The sequence below is a fragment of the Sturnira hondurensis genome, unplaced genomic scaffold (genome assembly GCF_014824575.4).
Source record: "Sturnira hondurensis isolate 20B ecotype Veracruz unplaced genomic scaffold, ASM1482457v3 Scaffold0014615, whole genome shotgun sequence".
Classification (NCBI taxonomy): domain Eukaryota; kingdom Metazoa; phylum Chordata; class Mammalia; order Chiroptera; family Phyllostomidae; genus Sturnira; species Sturnira hondurensis.
Genome location: NW_028087246.1, coordinates 1,869,109 through 1,892,348, shown reverse-complemented (window position 1 = coordinate 1,892,348; position 23,240 = coordinate 1,869,109). Strand labels below are relative to the sequence as shown.

The window sequence follows — 23,240 nt, the reverse complement described above, 5'->3', positions numbered from 1 at the left end:
GCCAGGTTTCCATCCCCTAGTCCTCCTTCTCCCCTACCACCTGTATCCTTCTAAACATCATTTTTTCCGGGCTGATTCACTCTTGCCCAGTCTAGCTCAGTCCAGCTCAGGCCCCATTGTCTCATGCCAGCATTGACAATGCCTCTGACTGACCGACCTTGCTGCCTCTGACCCGGCCTTCTCCTCACCCGCCATGCACGCAGGATCAGATGACGTTTCTAAATCTAGAGAACACACGTCTGAGCATGTCACTCCACGGCTTAAAGTGTCAATGCCCACTTCATCCAGCCTACCCCCCCCGCCCCCCGCCTTCACATGGAACTCAGGCTTCCTAACATGGACAGTATGGCCTTTCATTGCTGGACCTTTGCTCAGCTCTCCTACTTATCTATGCCAACTCCCCTCCTCAACCCTGCCACTGGTGGCCACACGGGTGGACCTCCAGGGCATTCTGCTGAGTGAAATGCATTCCACAGAGAAAGGCAAATACTGCGTGTCCTTGTTTACACGCAGAATCTGAAAGAGCCGAACTTCTACACGGGGGGGGGGGGGGCGGGGGGGTTGCCAGGGGCTGCAGGTGGAGACAATGGGGAGACGTCGGGTCCAAGGGTACGAACTCCCAGCTGGAAGGTAAACAAGGTCAGGGGACCTAATGTACAGCCTGGTCACTACAATTAACACTACATAACAGACTGAAAATTATTAGGAGAGTAGGTTTTAAATTATACCACCACACACAGACACACAAGATTGTAATTATGTCAGGAGATGAAGGTGTTGACTAGCCTCACTGTGACAATCATTTTGCCATGTAAACGTATATCTAATCATCATATTGTACACCTTAAACGTACACGTGTTACATGTTAATAACATCTCAATGAAGCTGGGGGAGGGAGAGGAATAGCAATAAAAAATTCGCCTCCTCAAGTTCAAGGTCCACATTCTATAGATTGAACTCCTCATATGCACTTCCCCAAATTCACTGTGCTTTCCGGCTTTTGGTGTTATTTGCATGATTTTCCTTGAGCGTTTCCTCCCATCTCCAACTGACTAAATCTTACTCCTGCTTGGAGTCTCACTCTGCTGTAACTGCCCGAGGACCTGTGTGCCTCTCCTGAACTGCAAGCTCCTTGAGAGCAGGGACCATGTAGGGCTCAAGGTTCCACTACCAGGCCCAGGGCTCAGTAATCACAAGCTCTCAGTATTTGTTGAATAAACAAAGTTTCAATGAGCTTTAGAGCAGGTTTGGTGGGTCTGGGGCTGTGGGAAGGGTGGTTAGATAGGAGGAGCAATTAAGCAGGGAAGTTACAAAGGTCAAGTTTCCTAGGTAGAGTGGTGGTGCCTGAGAGACCAGGCTGGGGCTAAGGGAGAGTGGCTGTTGCTGTGGAGTGGAAGTGAAGGTCACTGAGAATGGGAGAGAACAGAGACCCAACATCTTAGGTGAGTGGCCTTTATGTTGCCCAGGAGAAATCAGGCATGGGGTGGGGTGGGAAGGGAAGCTGTGAGTCAGGCTCCAAAGGCCTTTCACAGCTGGTGTGGTTAAGGTGGGGAGGCACCTTCATCCCATCCCCCAGCTGCAGTGGAGGAGAGGAAGGGAGATGACAGTGATGGGAGATCGACAGGAGACCAACAGCGACTTTGGAGAATGGTGGCTGTGCCTTCTGACCCTGAGATCTATGAACTCAGCCCTGGAGAGGGAGGTCCTCTGCGAAGGGGGTTTCAAGATGAAAAGGTGGAGGAATTTCTCAAGAAGAGGTTGTGCCTACAAAGAAATGTATTAATAGAATAGGCTTCCCATAGAGCCCTGTGGAAGGATGGAGAAGTTGTAAATCCAAGTGGTCGAATGGCAGGGCTGTTTCTGCTCTGACTTCAGAACCTGCTCCTGCTCCAGAAATTTCTGCCCCTCCTGCTGGAATCCTGCTCTGACCCTTACAGCAAAGACATCAAAAACTCGCATATGCGATTATCCACCCCTGTGCGGTCTTTCATTCTGTGGGAAATTGGGTCTTTCCTTGTTTTTGTGGGATGTCAGCATGATCAAAGGCCTCCCTGTGGGACTAAAATAAAAAGAACTCTCATCTGAAAAAAGGGTGGTTGGGAGGGGGGAGGGAAAGAAAGCGGGGGGGGGGGGGGAGGGGCGGCGCGGGGTAAGTCCTTACTGAACAAAGTTCCAAAATCCGATGGAACTGGCATCCTGCTCACCCAGGAGGGCCTGGCACCCCCTTCCACAGCTGCCAGAGAGACGCCCAGAGCAGCTGGGAACCGCCGGCTCGGGACTTGCCATCAAGTTGACTTCTTCCTGCCTTTCCAATAGCCCCTAATAGGCTTGACATAAATGGTTGAGGCAAACTTTGCCTTTCACATGTTGCTATTTTACTTACATTCCAAATTTGTTTTTATTTAGGTTTCTCCTATATTGGCACTAGCAAGATTAGTCTAGTGTTTTGTTTTGTTTTGTTTTGGGGGGGTTACATTTGTTGAGGTTTTGGTATCGAGATTATAACAAGATTAAGAATAATGCCACCTTCCCACCCTCTTCCCAGACCCATGGAGTCCACTTACCTGCATCTCAACAAGATTCCCCCATCATTTAATGTACATTAAAGTCTGAAAAGCTGCCCCAGGCCTCGTCATTCACTGACAACTACTCCTTCCCTAATCTCAGTGTGAGCAGCTTGGCTCTCCAGCCAGCTCCTCCTTCTTTCCAGCTCACTTCCCATACCCACCGCTCCACCAACTCCTACAGGGTGTCTCCCCTCCCACCACCCTCCACCCCCATTTCCTCAGAGCCTCCTACCTGGCTTGGATTCAACAGTCGGCCATTGTTATTATTAGTTCCTTGTGTACACCCTGTTCTTCCCTTGCTCTTTCTCCACGGTGTTCCCTAACAAGAATAACCCTGGTTGAATCCAGCTTCCCACCTCCCCAGCAACATGTGGCCGGTGAAAAACACCAAATAACCTTGCTAACTGGTCCTACTTTACTCCTCCTTTCCCCTCCCCACTTGTTGCTTATGACCTTGCTTCCAGTTTTCCTGAGAAAACAGAAGCCCTAAGAAGGGAGCGGCCATGGATTCTAGCATCTCATCCACCAGCTCCCTGCCCTCTGTCCCTGTGAGTGAAGGTCCCTGTGCTGGTGTCAAGGCCAGACAGTCCACTGCACACCCTCTTCTCACTCACTCAAGGACAGCTCTCTAGAAGATGCTCCCCCTACACCTCCCATCAAATTTTCCCTCACCACTGAATCATCCCCATCAGCACTTAAGCTGTCTGTAATAGCTTCCGTCCTAAAAACAAAAACAACAAAAAAGAAACTTCAAAAAATCTGTTCGAGCCCACATTCCCCTCCAGCTACCACCTCCTTTCTCTGCTCCTCTTTAGAATAACACATTAGGAACCAGTTCTCTGCACTCGTGTTTTCTCTTCCCGGAGCCCCGGGCTTTCTAGGGCTCATTCTAGGTCTCATTCCTTCTAGAGACCACTCCACTGAGGCTTTTCCATTCACCTCCACTGACATAGCTCCTACTAAGGCCACTAGTTACTTCTACGGTGCTGACACCAGTGACCAATCACCAACATCAGCCTTGCTTGAATTATTAGCCAGTATTGGTGGCATTGATCCATCCTCCAGCCTTTGGTCTTCCAGCATGCGAAGCTCTCCTGGGTCTCTTCCTGCTGCCCAGCTCCTGTCCACAGAAATCTTTTGTCATCTCCCTGACTTCTCAAGAGTTGGAGGCTTCCCGCTCATCCTTAGCTTTGCCCTTTATTAATGCTCATTCCCCCAATGATCTCATTGGGTCTTGAGGTTTCATTACTCTGAGGACTCCCAGACTTCTCTCCACAGCCCAGACCCGTCCTCCAAACTCCAGACTTCTATATTCATTTCCTGCTTCGGTGTCTAACACAGGCAATTCAAAGTTCATATGCCCCCACATGCATCCCTGAGTTCCTCTCTTCATATCTGCTTCTGTTGAAGTTGTCTCCATTTTACCAAACTGTATTTTCTAGCTGCTTGAGGGAAAAAAACCTTAGAAGTCATCAAAGTCCTCTCAGCTCCACCTTTTTTTAAAAAAATTGATTTTAGAGAAAGAAGGGAAGGAGCAAAAGAGAGGAGGGAGGGAGGGAGGGACAGAGAGAAAGAATACATGGATTTGTTGTTCCACTTCTTTATGCATTCATTGGTTGACTCTTATGTGCCCTGACCAGAGCTCGACTGGAGTGCAAACCTGCAACTTTGGTGTATGGGAACGATGTTCTAAGCAACTGAGCTACCTGGCCAGGGCTCAGCCCTACCTTTTAACCATGTCTAGAACCCAACCACTCTACTCCCCCCATCCTAAACCAAGGCTGTCTCCGTTGACCGGATTATTTCAGAAGTTTTCTAACTGGTCTCCCAGCTGAAAGCCTCCTGCTCTTCTGTCTGGTCTTCACAGCACAACCTGAGCGATCCTTTTAAAATGTCAGACCACATCCTTCCTCTGCTTTAAACCCTCCAAATACCTTCCCACCTCACCCAGAGTAAAAACCAAAAGCTTCGTTGTAGCCTATAGGGCCCCTTTCTCTGCTCACCTCGGCCCTCCTCCCTCCCTCAGGAATCTGGCCTCGCTGGGGTCCATGGCGCCCCACCTCAGGGCCTTGGTCCCTGCTGTTCCCTCTGCCTTTCCGTGCACACAGGTCAGAGCATGCTCTTTCTTCATGTAGCTGCTACCTGCACGGGAGAGCTATAAATAACAATACCCTGCCCTCTCTCCCTTCCTTGGCCTGTGATGTTTTTCTCCATAGCACTGCAACCCATGCAATGTCACGTGTGTGCTGGTTTATTTGTTAATTGTTTGTCTCAGGAGCAGGGACGGTATTGTTTCCAGCCCCACCACCCAGAACCGTGACTGCGCCCTGTAGTGCTCAAAAATCCCTGTCCAATTACAAATTAAAAAAACAAAGCAACAGAAAGAATAAAAAATGTACGCGTGGGCATTTCATGCTTCAGATTCTGCTCTCTGGGCTTTGCGATGAGTTTTCTCATCCATCCTCATTAGCCTGCGGTCCTGGCATCGCGCGTGTGCGTAGGGACCCAGGCACAGGGGCAGGAAACAGCCCGTGGAGACTAAATGCTGGAGCTGGGCTTTCCATCCAGGCTCTTGGGTCCTATCGATTTGGATCATTCCATCCCTGACAGTCCACCGCGCTCTCTCTGAAGATGCTAACATGGGAGTGATCTGCTCCTAATGAGGATGACAGATTCAGTCTACAGGAAGTCGGCTTTTAGTCTCAGCAGACATAAATCTTTGTTAAGAGCTGAGGAAGTGGTCCTGGAAAGTGAGCGTGAGATTACTTCAGGAAGAGTGCTTAGACAGAAAAGAAGGGGCTGAGCACCAAGATTTAAGTGGCGGATGAAAGAAGAGGAACTCTCTTCTCAGCTTCTGCTTTTCCTGCTTCCCCTCTCTCTTCGGCCTCGGGGGCGGGGGTAGGTGGGGGTGGACTCCGGCGCCCAGTCCGCCCGGCCGCCAGGGGGCGACCGAGGCCGAAGGGGGCGTTGCGGCACCGCCCGACGTCCCTCCCTCGACGTCTGCGCAGTGCGCACGTCAAAGCCGGGCTCGGGCCGGGAACGGGGAGCGGCGCGGCCTGGGAGAGACTGAAGCTCCGGGAGCCGGGTGAAGGCGAAGGCAAAGGCGGTGCCGGGGCCCGCAGCAGCAGCAGCCGCAGCCCAGACGACCGAGCGCAGCAGTGCGGCGGCCGCCGCGGGAGCCCCTGGGCCGTCGTCAGCCCGCGCAGCCGCCGCCAGGGTACTCGGTACCGGGAGCAGCAGCAGGCAGAAGACAACGGAGGGGCCGAGCGCCCGAGCCGCGCCGCGGGGACCGACCGAGCAGCCCGAGGCGGCGGAGGCGGCCGAGGACGGGGACGGCGACGACTCGGAGGCGGAGAGGAAGCCGCCCGGCCCAGCCCCGTGAGTGACCCCCCGGCCCTGCCCTGCTCGCGGCGCGGACGCCGGCCCCGCTTCCGCCTGCCCTGCCTCGGCCAGACACCGGCCCCGGGGCTGCCTCCATTTTCTCGGGCGGCTGCGGAGCCGGAGCCTTCCCTCCTGGCCCTCGCCGGCGCCGCGCCCAGGGGCCTGCGACGGGGTCTGGGAGCCCCGGGCTCGCCTGCCACCCTTCCGCGGTTCCCTGGCCGGGCTGGCGGCGTTGGGGTGTCCCCGGCCGTAGTCCGGAGGGCAGGGAAGTGCGGCCCCGGCCAACTGTCATTGCCACCAAACACGGGCCCTCCGTAAACTTTCTGTGATCCGGGGGCAGGTAGCATCTTCGCGGTGCCCCTGTCCGGCAAATGCCTAACTGATTTCTGGTTAGGAATTGCGCGGCCGGAGTGTTCGCGGCTTCTGTTGAACCAGCTTGAGCGCTGACTGCGTGCAGGCGCCCTGGGCGTCCGCGCCGGAGGGATTCAAAGGTGAACCCCGACCCGCGGTCTCCTCCCGCGAGCAGCTTGCGCTCTGGTGTGGGTGATAAGACTAGTACACAGATAACACGATACCAGGAAGGAGGAGATAAAAGTCCTGTGAAAGAACTGCAAGGTGCTAGGGAGGAACCCAGGGAAGACCGGACCGATCGATGACTTCCGCCTCGCCGAAAATCTGGAAGGCTTTCTGGGCGAGGCGGTGCCTATGGGGTCTGGAAGGCCTGAAAGGATTTGGGAGCGGAGGGTTGCAGAAGAGAGAGTACGTGGAGCGACAGCAAAGCTAGAGGACAAAGGTAAAAAAAGACATGGTCTAGAAGTAGTGGATAGTTCATTTTGTTGCTCAGGACCACGGTGGGAAGTGGGGGTGGGGTAATGAGGTACTTGGGGGCCAGATCCCTGAATGCTGAAGAAGAGCTGTTTGAGTGACATTCTAAAGGAAACTTGGAGCTTATTGCTCAGTGACTCATGAGCCCGGAAATGTAAGCTGGGGTTAGAGATATTAAAGGCGCTCTTGTGAAAGAAAGGCGAGGAGGCCCAGCGAAGAGTTGACATTCTGTACTGTAAATATGATGCAGTTTGAGATCGACTTTGACAGCTTCCCAGATATTCAAATAAAAAGGTCCAGGCTAAGCAAAGTATCTCTTGCAAAAAGCTTCATTAGATAGATGTCAGGCTCTTACAAGGTAATGGAAATAATGTGTTTAAAATAAGTTCATCTCCATAAGGCATTTCTGTTGGTGCAGTTCACTAAAATGCCTCAAAACTGGCATTGTGTTTTAGGTGTCCACACTTTGAGCTGCATATAACTTCTTTGAGATGGCATTTGTGTAAAGCAATCTAAATTGATTTTTAAAAATCAAATTACCACTTATATTCTGGGATAGAAAGTTAGACACAGAACCTTTTTATGTAAAGGTAAAATTTTCTTTAGGTATGAAAATCTTTATAGGGGAGCCAGAAGCAAATGTCTTTAGCTTTATTTTGTATGTTTTAAAAAATTACTAGCAAGTAATTAGTTGTATTTGAAGTCTAGAAACTGTGGAAGCAGCCTAGACCCTGTGTTAGTTTTGAAAGCACTTATTTGTTGTTTGTTTATATGACAAGTGAATGTCAACTTTTTTCACTTTAAAAAAAGTTGTAAGATGCAGAAAGTACTGGAAAAATTGTTTAAATTATTTTCTGTAATCTTACCTTTAGATTTGGTTACTGTTAACATTTTAGTGCATAACCATTTTGGTCTTTTTTGTTTATTTTTTCTTTACATAATGAAATAAACTGCATATATGTAACACTTTCATGAAGCTTTTTTGTCATTAAATATCTTCATGTAAAAATATTTTTACCCAAGTAAAGGAAGTGTTCTTAAACATATTTTTTTTCCTGACAAGGTTGCATCTACCTACGTCAAATAAAATGCAGTAGTCATGTGTTTTATTTAATAACTGCTACCATGGACAAATTTTTCTAAAAAAGATTTCTTGTTTGAAGTATCTTTATTAACATCTCTGCAATTTAGATCCTCTTGTTTGTTGAATAAATTTTACTTGGGTCGCATCTTGTCACCAGGTGTGGAAGACATCACACATCTCTGCAATATGAGAGAGTGTGCATCTGTAAAGGCATTATAGAAAGATTACTTTCATAGCTGGTGTACCTCCCATAGAGTGTAATGCAGCTCCTGTTTCTGCCTTTCACACACACACATAAATAGGATTTCTACTGGGGCCATCCATATAGGCTAACTACTTTTGATCATGACATTACAAAGATTCAGGCTAGATGCATTTAGTTTTCTACTGGCATTTCTTCAGGAAATACAGTTTTGTCACGGAATGATTTGCCGATATAACAAAAGGGGCTTGTTTTATTTCAAGGCAGTTCACTTTAGTTCATTAACACTTAAACTGCAGATTCTTGTTTAAACCAGTTTTCCCTTTGTGCTTTACATTCTAAAATGTATTAATGAGGTCTCTGTTTCTGTTTCTAATGGCATATTGAGCAAGATGCTCAGCTAGATCACATAAATTCTCATAAAGTCAATATAAAAGAATAGCTAAGAAAATTCAGTTTAAGTGTGGGGTTTGGTTTTATAATTGGCTATATTTGAATTTTTATTTGTACATTGCAAATGTATATGCCACAAGACATCCTTTATCACTTTGAATATTTACTAAATTTTTTCTTTAGATCATCTTTGATAGGTTATGGACTTCTGTGAATTACTGCCGTACTTTCCAAGAGCCGTTTTTTCCAGGAGGGGTTGATCATTGATCATTTAGTTTCACCATCTGCCATAAAAATAGACACAAATGCAAATTGTCCCCACAGTATGCTGTAGGGGACAGTTCTACCCTGTAAAATTCAATACAGGGTAGAATTTCATTTCAGGTAGTGTGTCTTGGTTACATTTCTGATGGTGTTTCTGTTTTAAAAATGTATTTTCTTTTTTTCCGTGGCTCCTTGTAATTAGGAATTTGATTTTGGTGTCTGGTGTCATAGAAATAGGAGTGTGATAGGTGGGCTAGTGTGGATAATGGCAAAATGTTGGTAAAACTTTGGTATGTGGTAAGATTGTGGGAAAGACAATCAAATCTCTGAACCTCTGACTTAGATTGCTTGTGAGTTTTTTTTGTTTGTTTGTTTTTTGCTGTGTAATTATTCAGGTGTAAAGATCTTGTGTTTGTGTGAATGCGAATGAAGCCAAGGAGCCTGAAAATTGCATGACAATTTAGTCATCAGTCTACATTTGAGGTTTTACTGGAAAGAGGGCTGGTATTGGATCCTTCTCTAATTAAAGAAGGAATTGAGCTATATGAGAGTTCTTTCTTTGAGTGTCTCACCACTCTGATGACCATCCAACTGGGCCGTGATCATTGCCTTTATCCGTCCACAGTCTGGGGGCCAGGTGCATGTCTCCACCATCAGCATTTGTAAAATAGACCATTCTGAGAGCAAATGCTAAATGTTCTGCTTCTGTTTCTCAGGCCTCCCAAGGTTATGGGAAGAGTCATCGGAGGACTGAGACCCAGGTGATAGACTGACGGTGTCAGCGTTTGTTTTAGGGTGTGCGTGTGTGTGCATTGTCCTCCACTGTGCTTTTAGCTTTCTTTTGCCAGAGATAGAAGAGGTGTGATGAAGGCAGAATTGTGGTTTGTTGGCAACTGTGATGTTAAGCTGGCAGAGGAAGAAGGAATGGCATGCAGAGAATTGCAAGAGGTCAGTCAGGTGTGAAGTGGCCCCAAAGGAGGGAGGTAGCTCCTCCTTGGCCATTTATGTTGGCAGTGTCTAGCCCATATCTATTTGCATAATCCTTAATACATGTGTCCAACTTGAGATTTGGTACTCCGAGCACAGTCTTTAGTTGCTGGTTGGTTTTTGCTTGTCTAATGTATATGTGCATTTTCATATGCATAGCTACAAAGACAAAATCTAGTTACCCAATGTTTAGTGACAGTCTGAGTTTATTGTAATTATTCCTTGGGAGCGTTATCCAGCAGATAACTTGTTCATGACCAAGGAAATAGAATGTTATATAATGTTGTCATCTCACAACACTTTGTTTTGATAAAAGGTTTGTCAGAGAAACAACATATACATTTTGTAGCTTGACCTTTTTAAAAATTCATTTGTTTGTTTGTTTGTTTATTATGTGCCCCAGGTATGAACCCGCTCTGGCCAGCACCACGGGCATGAACTAAAGACTGTACGTCTGCTTTGCGCTGTACTAACATGAGAGCAACACCACCAGTGTCCCCTTGCCCAGTCATTGCCGAGGGGTGGCAGCTTGATCTCGATTAAAGTGGCTACTGTATAACTTTGTCTGATGAACTGTAGCCTGCTCTTTCACAGGGTGCTATTAACGTGGCAGTCAGTCACTGTTCTCTCCCTCCACCTTAGAGTACAGGTCAGCTGCATTTAGTCACAAGGAAGGACTAGCATGGACAGAGTTTTGTTTACATGTCTATAGTTAAGGCCCACTTTGGGATTTATAGAATTCTGAGAGTCAGTGGTTAAAAGCACTGGTGCAGCCAGGACCACCCACACCCCCCCCACACACACACACACACCCCGCCAGGATTGTTGAGCCCTGAACCCTGCTTTGGGCTCTGGAACTTCTCTCTAGCCTAGATTCCTCGGATAGGAGTAGACCATATCTGCAAAGGTGGTAGGGGGCTTAAATAGCCTACTACATCTAAAGTAACCTGTTTACTTTACAACATGTTACTCTATCTGCTTACAACAGGGCCAGGCACATACCAAGTGCAAGGACACAGTGAGTTCTGTGATGGTGCTGGTGCTAGGCTGTTCAGGTGGAAGAAACCTGAGAACTTCAGAAGCCCTCTGTCAGAATGGCTCTTTCTGCAGTTGGGAACACCTAGGCCTATGGTAACTCGAGCAGTGTGTGGCTTTGAGCTGTAACTAACCGGTGGAGCTTTCTGCGAAGTGGAATCACTTGCTTAGGCTTGTGTAGCTTATTAGCCACAGGACTAATCTCAATAGAGCCTGGTTTTCATTCTTTATCCAGTTGTCTTGAAAGAAACCATTCTATACTTTATGTAGTAATGTCTTCTTTGAACCTTTTCACTAATATTTACTAAGTGCTCTTTGTCACATAATTCTTATTTTAAGATGTTGAATATACTAATGTCTGTAATTTTGATGTAGGGTATAGCTGGCAAGTGTTTGGGGGGTGGTTGTATGAAGTAAAAGTTGAAATAGACAAAAATCAAGGGAGACCGACAAAAGTAGATTGAGGGAGAAAAATCACCACTTCGGTACCACTGAACGTAGGGCAAACCTCTGGGGTCGGTAGTATTGTCTCCCAGGATCATTGCAGATGGGAAGCCAAAGTGGTGGGGGCTTGTCCAGAGTGCGCAGACATGGTACAGTCAAGCTAGGATTTGAACCCAGACCTGCCTCACTGCAGAATGTTTCTTCCCTGAGATAGGGGGTGACTCTCTCATGAAATGGTTTTGTTTTCCCCCATAGGTTTTTGGTCTCTTGCTGATCATTTTTTATTTAGTACTTTAGAATGAAAGTTTGTAGAGCCTAACGAGGGTTTTAATGGGTTTCTAGACAGTAACCACGATTCATAACACAAAATACGGTGGTTTATTCTAAATGCTCTAGTTGTATAGTCATAATTTGATCAGTGGTTTATAGTTTGAGTTAGGCCAGTAGGTAGTGTTTACTTTCCATGTTTGTCTTGTAGAGAAGGTGGGAGGCCTGGTATTACAGTGGGAAATGCAGAAGCCTGGGACTTGGAAGATCTGGGTCCTGAGTGGACGACTAATTATGTCACTCTGGGCAAGTCACTCCACCTGTCTGGGCGTTGGTCATCCCATTATTGTACTAGAAGGACCAGACTGAAAACCCTTCAAGTCTCTTGCTCTTATTTTCAGTGGTTCTGTGTGTAGGCTTTCTGCCTTGCCTTTTCTACCTGTACGGGCGACACTCATTTTCACTGTGGTCTTGAAGTCAGTTTCTCCAGGAGAGCTTTCCGACGCGTGACCGCGCTGAAACATTGTTTCCTTCTGGCTGGTCAGGTGCCTGGTGGTGTATGTCACGGCAGAATGGCTCTCTGCTGCAAGTGTAACATGGAAATGTGTATCTTTATATTTTTTTTATTTTTGCAGTTATGAATAAGTGGTTAACAACTAAATGTTACACGGTTGTAAAGTACAAGCTTTTAGTAAGTCAAGTTAGTGATTAACAGAATCCTCAAGCCTCACGTCATGTTTTCCCGTCAACTTTTTAGTACTATATGCTATGAAGTTCTGTAAGCTCGTTGTTTTGGGAAAGGAGGAACATTAACTAGGAAAGTGGGAATGGAAAAGAAAGGACCAAAAATGTAGAATCAATTTTGAGGATGTGAAGAACATGCACGAGATAGTATTCTTTGGCTACAATTGGTACTAAGCCTCTATGAACATCAAGGTCTGCTGGCCTTGGTCATAGGATTGTTTCCAGCTCAGGGTTCAGTCACTGATAAGAGACAATGGTGATGTTCTCCACTGCAGAGCGTTCATAACTCCTTAAACATTTATTATGAATTAATTTGTTCCACAAGCAGTTTGTATTGCCCATTATGCTGGTTCCTGTTGTATATGCTGGTTCCTGTTGTATATGCTGGTCCCAAAGTGTTCCTAGTCTCGGTAAAACCACTGTTCCCATCTTTGATGGAGTGTTATCAGCCAGGTCATTTACTCCTGACTCCTCTAACAGGGAGACAGAGATGAAGATGAGCTTTGCAGACTTTTTGGCTCTCTGCCTACAGTGCTTTTATTCTCTGTTCAGCCTTTGTTCCTCTGTATGTAAGTTTCCTCTTAGTAGATTTTTCTCTGTATGTAAATTTTGTATGGTAGATTGTAATACATTTTAGTTGCAGGGATTTTTTAAATCTTTTTTCCTATCTTTTGCTCTCTTCTTCCCCAATTCATGTTTTTAGAGTATCAATATAACACGTTGTTTCTGTACATATTTATTAAATGATACAACTTTGTGATATTCTGATAAAACTGTTCAGCAGAGATGAACTACTTAGCTAAATTACAATTTTCTGTGAATTTTATTTATCTCTGCTAGATTTGGGCTTACTTGGTATTTAATAGCTGAAGCTTATTAAGACCCTTTTCCCATTAAGTTTACATAAAAAGTATTTCCCAACTTGTGTTTGCAGAACACTAGTCTTATAAGTAGCTGTTGGTGAGAGAGAATGAAATTTTGTGTGGGGAAAACACTGAGTTAAAAGCAGTTAATCAAATTTTAATTTTGATAGTAGTTACATGATTGTTTTTCTGCAGAGCTTGTCAGGGGTTTGTTTGTTTGTTTTCTTTTGTTTTTTTAAAGCAAGTCTGCTACTTTATTTTTTTTAATCCTCTCCTGAGGACATGCTTAGAGAGAGGGGAAGGAAGGGAGAGAGGGGGAGAGACATCTATGTGAGAAAGAAGCCCCGATTAGTTGCCTCTTGTCCGGACCAGGGACCACACACCCACAACCTAGGCATGTGCCTGATCAGGAATTGAACTCACAACCTTTCGGTTTATAGTACAAACACTCCAACCAACCAAGCCACACTGGCCAGGGCAGGGTTTTTAATAATGTGCAATGTGACTGTCCAGGAAGGAAATATAATGTACAGTGTTTCCCAATTTGCCAAATTTATTTTGTCAGGAAAACACGTCTCTCCCCTGGAAAATACCCACAAACATCTTGAAGAAAGGTTCTATTGGAACACGATTTTGGAAACTTTCTTGTTTGCATACTTATTAGTATGGAATTAAAGCATTTACTTTTTGATTAGAATGATTACATCTCTCAGGTTTGGACTCCAGCTAAGATTAGAATAAGTTATTTTTGGTTTCATTAAGTAAAAGAATGAACACCTTAGGTGAGTAGCTTTTCAATCCCCCTTTTTTTCCTTAACTTCATCCCACAGGGAGAAACTACATTTTTGATCAGTGACCCGGCACATACGTTAACATGCTGTCAAAACCAAAGTTTCATGAAACAATCCCCAGGCCTTTGTAGTGAGTGAGAAAACTACGGCTCAACCTAGAGAGGAGAGGAGGGGGCTCTCATCTTAGAATTCCTGGATTTAGTTTCTGGTTGTATTTCCTTGGCCAGTTTTAAAAGCCGGTTTTAAAAGCCCATTTTGCCTCCAGAATAGAACTTACACATAAAGTAGTTGTGAGGATTCAGTAAGAAATGCTTTGCACAATGTGTCTGATATTCTCTAAGTTCCCAGTACATTGTAGCCTTTGTGATACCTGAAGCTGGAAAGCTCTTTCTGCTGCACCGTGTACACACTTTCAAAAATGTTTGAAGACTTTGAAAGCGTTAAAGCGGACTTCAGCGAGCCTGGACTCTGCCCTGTAGCTGCGTGTGCCGTTTGCTGTGACGCCAGCCTTCTGCAGTAGCAGGTTTGAAGACAGCCAAACGTGCCTGCTTGACGTTGATCTGCCTCTTAGGTGCTGAACTTTATGCTTGTATTATTTTATATAATTTAAAGTATTCTTTTTAAAATAATCTTTTATAGCATGTAATTAAACACAAATATGTACATAACTATACCAATGATTAATTTAGCATTCTTACAGTTTTAATTCATTAAAGGAACAAAGTAAAAGTTGCTATTTTATGTTTTGTACTCGTTTCTGCAGTTATTTGTTTCCCTCATTTTATATTTCTTTTGGGGCTTTAATTTTGTAGAAAAGGGTCAGTTAGAGGAGATTAAGATGGTGGGGGCCAAATTCAGACTGTAGACTGTTCTCTGTTGTCCTGAACATAACTGGCTACCTTTTATGTCACCGACATTTATGTCACCGACCGAGGCATTTAGTGTTGTCTAGCCCTGATTAAATGTTTCTCTATTTGATTCTTTTATTGCCCATTTGTCCTCAGTGTGCCCTGACATTGCTGAAATGAGAGCTTCCAGTCAGCATCATTGAGGTGTGCCAGTTCAGTATGAAAGTAGCATAAAGATTCTTTATTTGTGTAAGCAAAAGGAAGTAAAAAGAATACACACAGGATGGGACAAAAGTAGGTTTCAGTTGTGAGTATGCGAAACACAGAGCTTATTTCTGTCTTATTATTTGTTACTGTGTTTATTATTATTAACCTACTCTTGCTGACCCTTGTCATTGCTAACATAGTACATATATGTTGTCTGCTGGTATAAAATTTAAGATCTCCTATATATACCTCATTTAATCTTATAGTAACCCAATTTTCACCCCTATATATTTAAGTGAGTAAACAGAGAAAAAGAAGCTAAGTAATCTGTCTGAAGATTTACACCAGGGGTGTCAAACTCGTGTTCACTGGGGGCCACATCAGCCTCACGTTGCCTTCAAAGGGCCGAAATGTAATGTTGGGACTGTATACATGTAAGTGCTCCCTAACACTTAAGCAAGAGCCTGGCACTGCCACCGGGTAGAAACAAGGTGCTGGGCCAGATGAAACAAGGTGGAGGGCCAGATTCAGCCCGAAGGCCTTGTGTTTGCCACTTGTGTATGTCACCTTTGTCTAGGTGACATACACCTAGACAAAGGTCAAGGTTTAAAACCCTGGTCCCAGAGTGTACGCTTGTAACTCATCATACTCTGTTGCTTCCAACCACATGGTAAAAGAATATAGAATCATCCTGGAACATACGAAATTTCTGTTACAGAACAGAGGGTGTCAAGTCTTCTGGTAAGAATGTGTGGTATCCTGGGACGCAGAGAACTTTCACGTTACTGAGTAGAGCCGTGAATACAGGAACCTATGCAGGAAGGTTAGAGAAGCTAACGTACTGTTTTTCAAAAAAAAAAAAAGTGAAATCTATAAATCATAAAAACTGGACTTGATATTGATTACTGGACAGATTCCAGAAGGGAATGAGCCCTTAGCACAATGTTGACTTCTGCAAGCTGCATCCGTTACTGTTTCCTTTCCTAGCGGGGTCAAGCAGCAAATGGATACCTGCAGGGATTCATAGTTTCTTCTTAGGTGAGACTGTCTGAAAAATGTTAAATTGTATAATTTAAGTTGATTGTTATCAGGACTTAAAAGTCATTTTAACAGTTTTTACAAGGTAATCTTACGTACGTTGTATTAGCTTATAGCTCTGTGGGAGACTTTTCCTAAACTCTGCATGGCCCAGCCCGAGACACTGGCACACGGCCCTGTGCCTTGCCTTACAGGGCCTTGCCTTCTGGAGCAAGAAGGAACTAGAACTGGTAACATCTTCCTGTATGTGCACACAGCAGAGTCAGTACTTCCTGTCCTATATTGTTAAAAATCGTTTGCTCCTGTTCTTTAAGACTGGTTATAACCCATTTATCTACTCAAGAGCTAGTCTTACTCTTGTTCCTGAAAACTAGGTAGTGAGTGATTGGAAGCTAAGTTGATGGGAAGAGGGCCAGATGGTAGGAGAGTGCATTCCTTCCTCATAGAACTTAAAAACTTAAAGGGGAGGGAGGAATGAACATCTAGGTTATTTTTATATCTTGGATGTTGTAAATAGTGTGGCAGTGAACATAGGTGTGCAGTTACCTTTTTGAACTAGTGTTTTTGTATTCTTTGGTCAAGGACTCTCTACACTGTTTTCCATAGTGCCTGCCTTAATTTACTTTCCCACCTACATTATTCAAGGGTTCCTTTTTTCTCTGCATCCTCTCCAGGATGTGTTTTCCTTTTTGGTGATAGCCATTCTCATGGTTTTGATTTGCATTTCCCTAATACTAGTGATGTTGCACATCTTTTCTTGTGCCTCTTTACCATCTGTATGCCTTCTTTGGAAGGAGGAAGGATTATTGAGCCAAAGATGTTTAGACAATTGGTTATTCTTTGGGAAAACCAATTTTGATAATTAAGCTACCCTTTATGAAAATAAATCTGGTGCAAGAATGACATAAAAATGTTACAATTACAAAGTAGAAAGAAGAAGAACACTTACGAATATTTGTCAGACCTTAGGATGAAAAGGCAAGTGACTGAAAGAAAAAAGCCAAGATAAATATGTGGAAAGATTTTACATGATGCTAGATAAAGGGTCAGTATTTACTCAGAGTAGAAACAGCTCACACAAACTGGTAACTGCCATTTATTAGTAAGCTTTTCTTACGTTTCTGCCATGGACATTTTATTTGTGCTAAAATTTTATCAGTATTCCTGTCATTTTATAAATAATTGAGACCCAGAAGGTAAATGTTTTGCCCCAGGGTTTTGGCACACACCACTACTAAAGCGCAGAACTGGGATTCAAACTGTGGTCTGATGGCAGCTTCTGCTCCTAACCCAAAAAGCACACTGTTTTTCAAACAAAGTGAAGGATAAAACACTGGGTAAGTCACATCTGGCCAAATAAAAGAAATGCATGGAGGCCGTTAAATATTTCTTTAAGTGCTAATGCCTAGGCTTGTAGGGATGCTTTGAGGCTTGAGATAAGGCAGTCTCATCATACACTGCCCAGTGGGCCTTTCTGGGAACTTTTTGAGTCCAGTGTACGTAGAGAGTCTTAAGATGTTCATTTCGTGTAAGGCAGGGAAAAATAAAATAACGTCTATTTTTCATGCTTTGTGAGTGACATCCAGTATCTCTAAAAACTAAATCTAGCTGTGTTATTAATTATGGTGGTGACTGCACAACTTGAATATACTAAAACCTATTGAAGGGTATGCTTTAAATAGGTGAATTGAATGGTATGTAAATTTTATGTAAATAAAGCTGTTACTTTAAAATAGCTAGCTGTATTAGCTGTTGGGAGGAGGAAGATGAAAATTTGCTTCTTGAGTCATTGAATTGTTAAAGATGTTCAGGGAAGTTAGATTTTTCCCATCAGTGCTGTACTGCTTTGATGCCATGCACCCCATTTGATGCAGCGTCAGGAACCTACAGAAGGTGGAGTCAGTGCCAAGAACATCCTGGTGTTCGGAGAGCTGCTGCTGGCCCAGCGAAGTCATCTGGCAGCAGGGTGCTGGGCGGCTCATAGTTTCGCGTTTATCAGAGTCAGTCTTGAGACCACGTGCTTGAGTTTCAGGAGCCACCCAGCACCTCACCTTCACTTGAGACTCAGATGCGCTCCCTCGCTGTCGGTTTTCTTTCAGCACTCCAGCTCGTGTACTTTCCAGGGGTGTCCATGAAAATGTGTTTTTGTGATTTTCAAATAAATGCAAGAATGCATAAGTCAGGGTTCAGTGGTGGGGGGTGGGGCGGGGAGTGCTCACACTGAGATCTTGGCTGTGGGGAAATTAGATAAGCCTGTCCTGATCCCTTCCGCAGTGAGCTGGATAGGATGAATCGGGCTGCTATCTAAGTATGATATGTGCTTATAGGTGGAGTGGCAACTCCTTGACCCCTGACCTGGAGCACAGTAGTTGGTGGGAGGTTGAAGAGTTACAGTTACTCCATGACATGGGCATACTCCTTCATAACGCTAGTGAATTATAGATGTTTACTGATTTGGAATACCAAATATTGCCCAGAAGACTCAGTTTTCATTATCACTAACAAGTATTTATATGCAGGTGACCCTGCTGGGCTCTGCTGTGGGTGGAGTGAGCTCTGCCCTTGCTAGAAAAGGGAAACAAAAGAGTTTGCATGCACAGAGAAGTTGGCTGGTTGTAGGGGAGGCAAGGTAGCCAGTTTATTACCAGTGACCGAATGCCCTGGTTTGCCAGGGAGACCCTGGGCTTATGCCCGTTGTCCCCACGTGACTACTCATCGCGTTCCTCTTCATTCCCAGATTGTTCTGGTTTGGGTGGCAAATTATATTCACTAACATTTAGCAATTGCAAAACTGTTTCTTGATACCCCCTCCTCTCATTTTCTGATGCGTAGGGCACAAGGCTATGTGGCAGATGTAGGTGTCTCTCCCTCAGGTTGCTTGGTTTTGAGGCGCTAGTTATTGCAGCCAAGCGGCCAGCTTGTCCTTCTTTGGAACCAAAAGTGTTTTCAGTAGATTGCTTTGACTTTTCTCTCTGAGAACTGTGGTGTCCTAACTCTGAAATGTTCTGCTTTGCCTCACATCAGACAAGGAGAGATTCTGAATGTAAACACCTTGTTTTCACCCGAGTTCCCTCTTCCTCCACTCCCAGGTAGCTTCTCAGGAGCCACTGGAGGAGGAAGAGTTAGGGGTTCTGGTTCCCAGAGGGTTGTTGTGAGATACATGTAACTCTCAGAAGGGACTGTTTGGGGAGGTGGTATGCATGCCTATATTTACACACTTACATATTTATGTTATCTTCGATTCTTTATGCTTAGTTTTCCTGTTTCTTCCCAGTTGTAGAGCAGCTGTGTCCAAGAGAGCAATCAGGAGTTTCACAGGATCGTCTTGAGAGTTCAGTTTAGGATGTTGGGGGGGAGGGGGGTTGCATTTAATTTTTATTTGTTTATATGATCTTGAACTTTATTCTCAATTTGTGAGAATAAACATACATATCTGTTTTCATAGTTTTGGGTGTTTTTTGTGTGTGTCTCTCCCTAGGTCCTACAATGACACATTGCACACCTCCAACCCCCCACAGTAGGTGTGCAGAGTAGGCGGGAGAATAGTGGAGGGAGCCACACCCAGGCTTTGCTGGGCCAGCTCGGTGCTCTGAAAGGTCACAAGGACTGGGCCTGCCCTTTCGCAGCTGCCTTTCTGGGGCCTAGGCAGGGGCTGGTCCCCGTGTTACTTGGAACTCTCTTGTTTCTGTCAACAAGGCAGGGATTTAGTGAAAGTTTACCTCAGGGAAAAGTCAAACTCTCAAGGTGTGGGAAAAGGCAGGAACACACCTGGGTCTCACCACAGATGGAACCAGAAACACAAACTCCTTTATGACTAGCCAGTTGCTGCTGTGTCTGCTTGCCTACCACATCCTCCTGTGCAGACCAGCTTTCGCCAGCCTGCTAGGCTCTAATGCGTCCCTTAAGCATTCTTTCATGGAGCTTCAGCCCCTCAGTAAGGGAGGTCTGCCTGCCCCTCCCTGGGAAGTGTCACTTTGCTAGGCCCAGCAGGGGTGTATATAGTTCTCCCAGGACTGTGCCCCTCCCTTTGGAGCTGTGGGGGGGCGGGGGGCGGCGCGGGGAGGGGGGGGGTTGGAGTGGGGCAGGCGCCAGAAGGTGGTGGTTCTGGAAGCAATATAAAGTGACCCCATGACCTTCCCACCTGTGAGGTTTGTTGGGGTTCCCATCCTCCTACCTGATTTGTTTAGGTGCCCATGATCTGCGTCTGATGAACTTCGAGGACACATTTCTTCCTCTTCTTATTTTGTCACTTTAGCCTTAAAAACAGGCCCCATTCTAGCTTCTCTGGCCACTGCTGTCCTCAAGGCCCTTAGGGTTCTGTAAAGGGCTAGGACCCAGGACCCCAAAGGAATTCACCCCTAACTAAAAAGCCAGCACACTTGGATCTACTCAGCAACCCCAGAAATCCAGAAGGAGGGGTGGAAACGTTTGCCACCCAAGGCTGGGACCTTGTTCTTCAGTTGATCTGCTGTCAGTCTAAACTACCCGTGCTTGTTGGCCGGGCAGCGTTCTGGTTTAGCTTCTCTTCTGTTTCCATCGTGCCCTTTGCCCGTTGCCTCCCTCTGCTGCTCTCACCCACCGTCATAGTCTTGGTTTCCCTTGTTCCCTCGGAGAAATTCAGCAGCATATAAAAAATAGGTTTGAACGTGCAGTTCAACTATTGATTTTTGAATGGTATTTTTTACACTAGTTGAATAGAATACAATTTCTATAACTGGTAAAAAAAAATTTTTCTATAAAGGCAGCCATTTAGACCTTAACGTTTGTAATGCTTCACATGTGATAAGGGCTTGAGTAAACTTGGAAATATTTTCATTTATGTTTACTTACCAGAAAGGAGAAGGAAGGGACTGATCAGGCATTTTGAGCTGTAGGAGGAGCTCTTTGGGAGAGGGAGAGCTGGGCTGTCACCTTGAGTCACCTCCCATGTCACCTCCCACCACAATGGGCCTGGGCCCCGGGCCCCGGGCCCCGGAGCCACAGACAGTGGTTAGTTAACTCTGACAGTGAACTAACTGCCAGCAGACGGTGGGGGCACCTTACCTTCCAGTCCACTGTACATGGTCACTGCCCTGACCTACTTCTGCTGTTTGACTGACTTTAGTGACCTTTTGCCCAGACCGGTGTCTCCTTAGCTCTGTTACCTGTTTCCACTTGAGCAAGAAGATGGACACATTAGATCTTGCAGTATTTAACAATTTATCATGGTAGTAAGGTTAAAAGCCAGTCTCATGCTAAAATTAGCTACTTGTTTTTTAATGTTCCTTGCCTTCCATTTTTGGGAAGTGGAAAGAATTAGGAGTATGATTTCTTTTTTTTTCCTCACTGTCCCATTCTTCCTCTTACCCCAAAGAATTAGATAAGGAGCAAAATTTATTTGTGTACTAACCCTGGGGCAGGATTAATATACAAGTAAATTCATGTCTTTTACATTGGCTAGGTGAGGACCACACATTTGGCTTTGAGTAGCCAGGACAGAGAAAAAAGCAAGATCAATTCCAAGACTCTATTCATGAGTTAAAAAACAAACCAGCCACTTAGAAGAAGCATAATTTTTCCAGGAGTTGGGACCCTGTAGATCCTTTGTAATGCAGGCTCTGGGCTGTTAGTACATGTGTCTCAGTTCTCTGCAGGGTCTGCAAGGGTGTGAAGTACCTGAGTTCAGGTTTAAGGCATTTTAGTGCAGGATGTAAGGAATAATATGAGGCCACAGTGCAATTAAATCATTGTTTTCTGATGTTTTGTAATTATTCATACCACTGAACTTTTTATTAAAATTGGTAGCAGAGCCCTGGTTGGTGTGGCTCAGTGGTTGAGTGTGGGCCTGAGAACCAAAGGGTCTCTGGTTCAATTCCCAGTCAGGGCACATGCCTGGGTTTTGGTCCAGGTCCCCAGTGGAAGGTGTGCAAAAGGCAACCACACAGTGATGTTCCTCCCCCTCCCCCTCCCCCTCCCCCTCCCTTCCCCCCTTCCCCCCTTCCCCCCTTCCCCCCTTCCCCCTTACTAAAAAGTAAATACAGTCTTTAGGAAATAAATAAGTAAAATAAAACTGGTACCAGAGAAGTCCAGGTAACCACTCTGCTTTAACAATTAGCTGAGTTGGTGGGTAGCACTGTAGTATTTGCCTTTGAAAATGGACTTCATTTTTAATCTAGTTGTTGTAAGTTGACTTGAAGGCCTGGTTGTTGCGTGTCCTTCAGAAAATAATACTGTGTTTACCGTGCAGACATATTTAATGGGCAGTTTATTATATCACAAAGCAATAGTATTTAAAATTTGTTTAATGTCTGATACAGAAGCCCAAATATAAAAAGCTGGTAGAAGTGAAGTGTTTGAACTGGAGAGGAGAGGAACCGTCATCTGCCCCAGACCATAGAAGAAGGTGTGGAAGTCACCCTCCCATTCGTGACTGTTTACTCCAGAAAAATTTCAAAATCACTGATCTCCCACTTCTAAGGAACAAGCTCAGTCTATGTACTCCACCATTCCCAAAAAGGCCTATAGACAACCTACTTTTAATTAACTTCCTGTTTGAACTAGTGAGATTTTGACAGGTTGGCAATATGGTTATCAATCACCGCAACATTTGGGAGACCAAATTAAAAACCAAAAGGTAGGTTTTTGAGGCTGGCGCACAAATGATGCCTATTTGTGTGCTTTTTTTTTTTTTCAGATTACAAAACACTTTCACAAATATTTTGTTCAGTTATTTTATTCACTTGAGTTAGTAGCACTCTTCTGCTGCAATAGTAAAGGGAAAATGAAACGTCATGTTCATCATTTTTGTAGAAGGAAATAAGTTTTTAATGTAAGTAAATGTATCTGTTGTAGCTCTTCTGAATGTTTTGGGGCCTGCACCTAAAACTTAAACTTTTCACACTTCCTTGGCTGTAGGATGTGTTTGATGTGCATTTGAGATAGAGCTTTCAGATTACAGAGAGAGTTTCCCCTTGTGACTGTGCTGTGATGTCAACACTCACCTGGAAAAGCACCACTCCACAAAGTGTGGAATGTTCTTGGAGCAATAAATGAAGGCACGTGGCTATTCTGTAAACAGAACTTGGGTTTATGGTGAGTTTTTCACTTTCTGGCTTCCATTTTGCTGAATACTTCATTACCCACCAACGCTTGGTGAAACTACAAAATAATTTTTGTTTCCTTATGATTGTTGAGATTGTTGCATAAAGCTCTCTAGTCAATTGTAATACATTTTCTGACTCTCACAAAACACAAGTTCAAGAAGCATCTCCTTCATTGACGTCTGGGACCTTCAGTACGGAGTGCTCGGTCTGTCCTCTG

General features: G+C 44.8%; 1 protein-coding gene across 1 annotated transcript in view; it reads left to right on the top strand.

The window, feature by feature from the left end:
- Window positions 1-5,570: 5,570 nt before the first annotated feature.
- CAB39 (calcium binding protein 39) overlaps window positions 5,571-23,240 on the top strand; it is a 72,024-nt gene continuing 54,354 nt past the window's right edge. The window contains exon 1 of the mRNA XM_037063558.1: window positions 5,571-5,946. The gene's annotated coding sequence lies outside the window, so the exon portion shown is untranslated. The remainder of the gene's footprint in view (window positions 5,947-23,240) is intronic.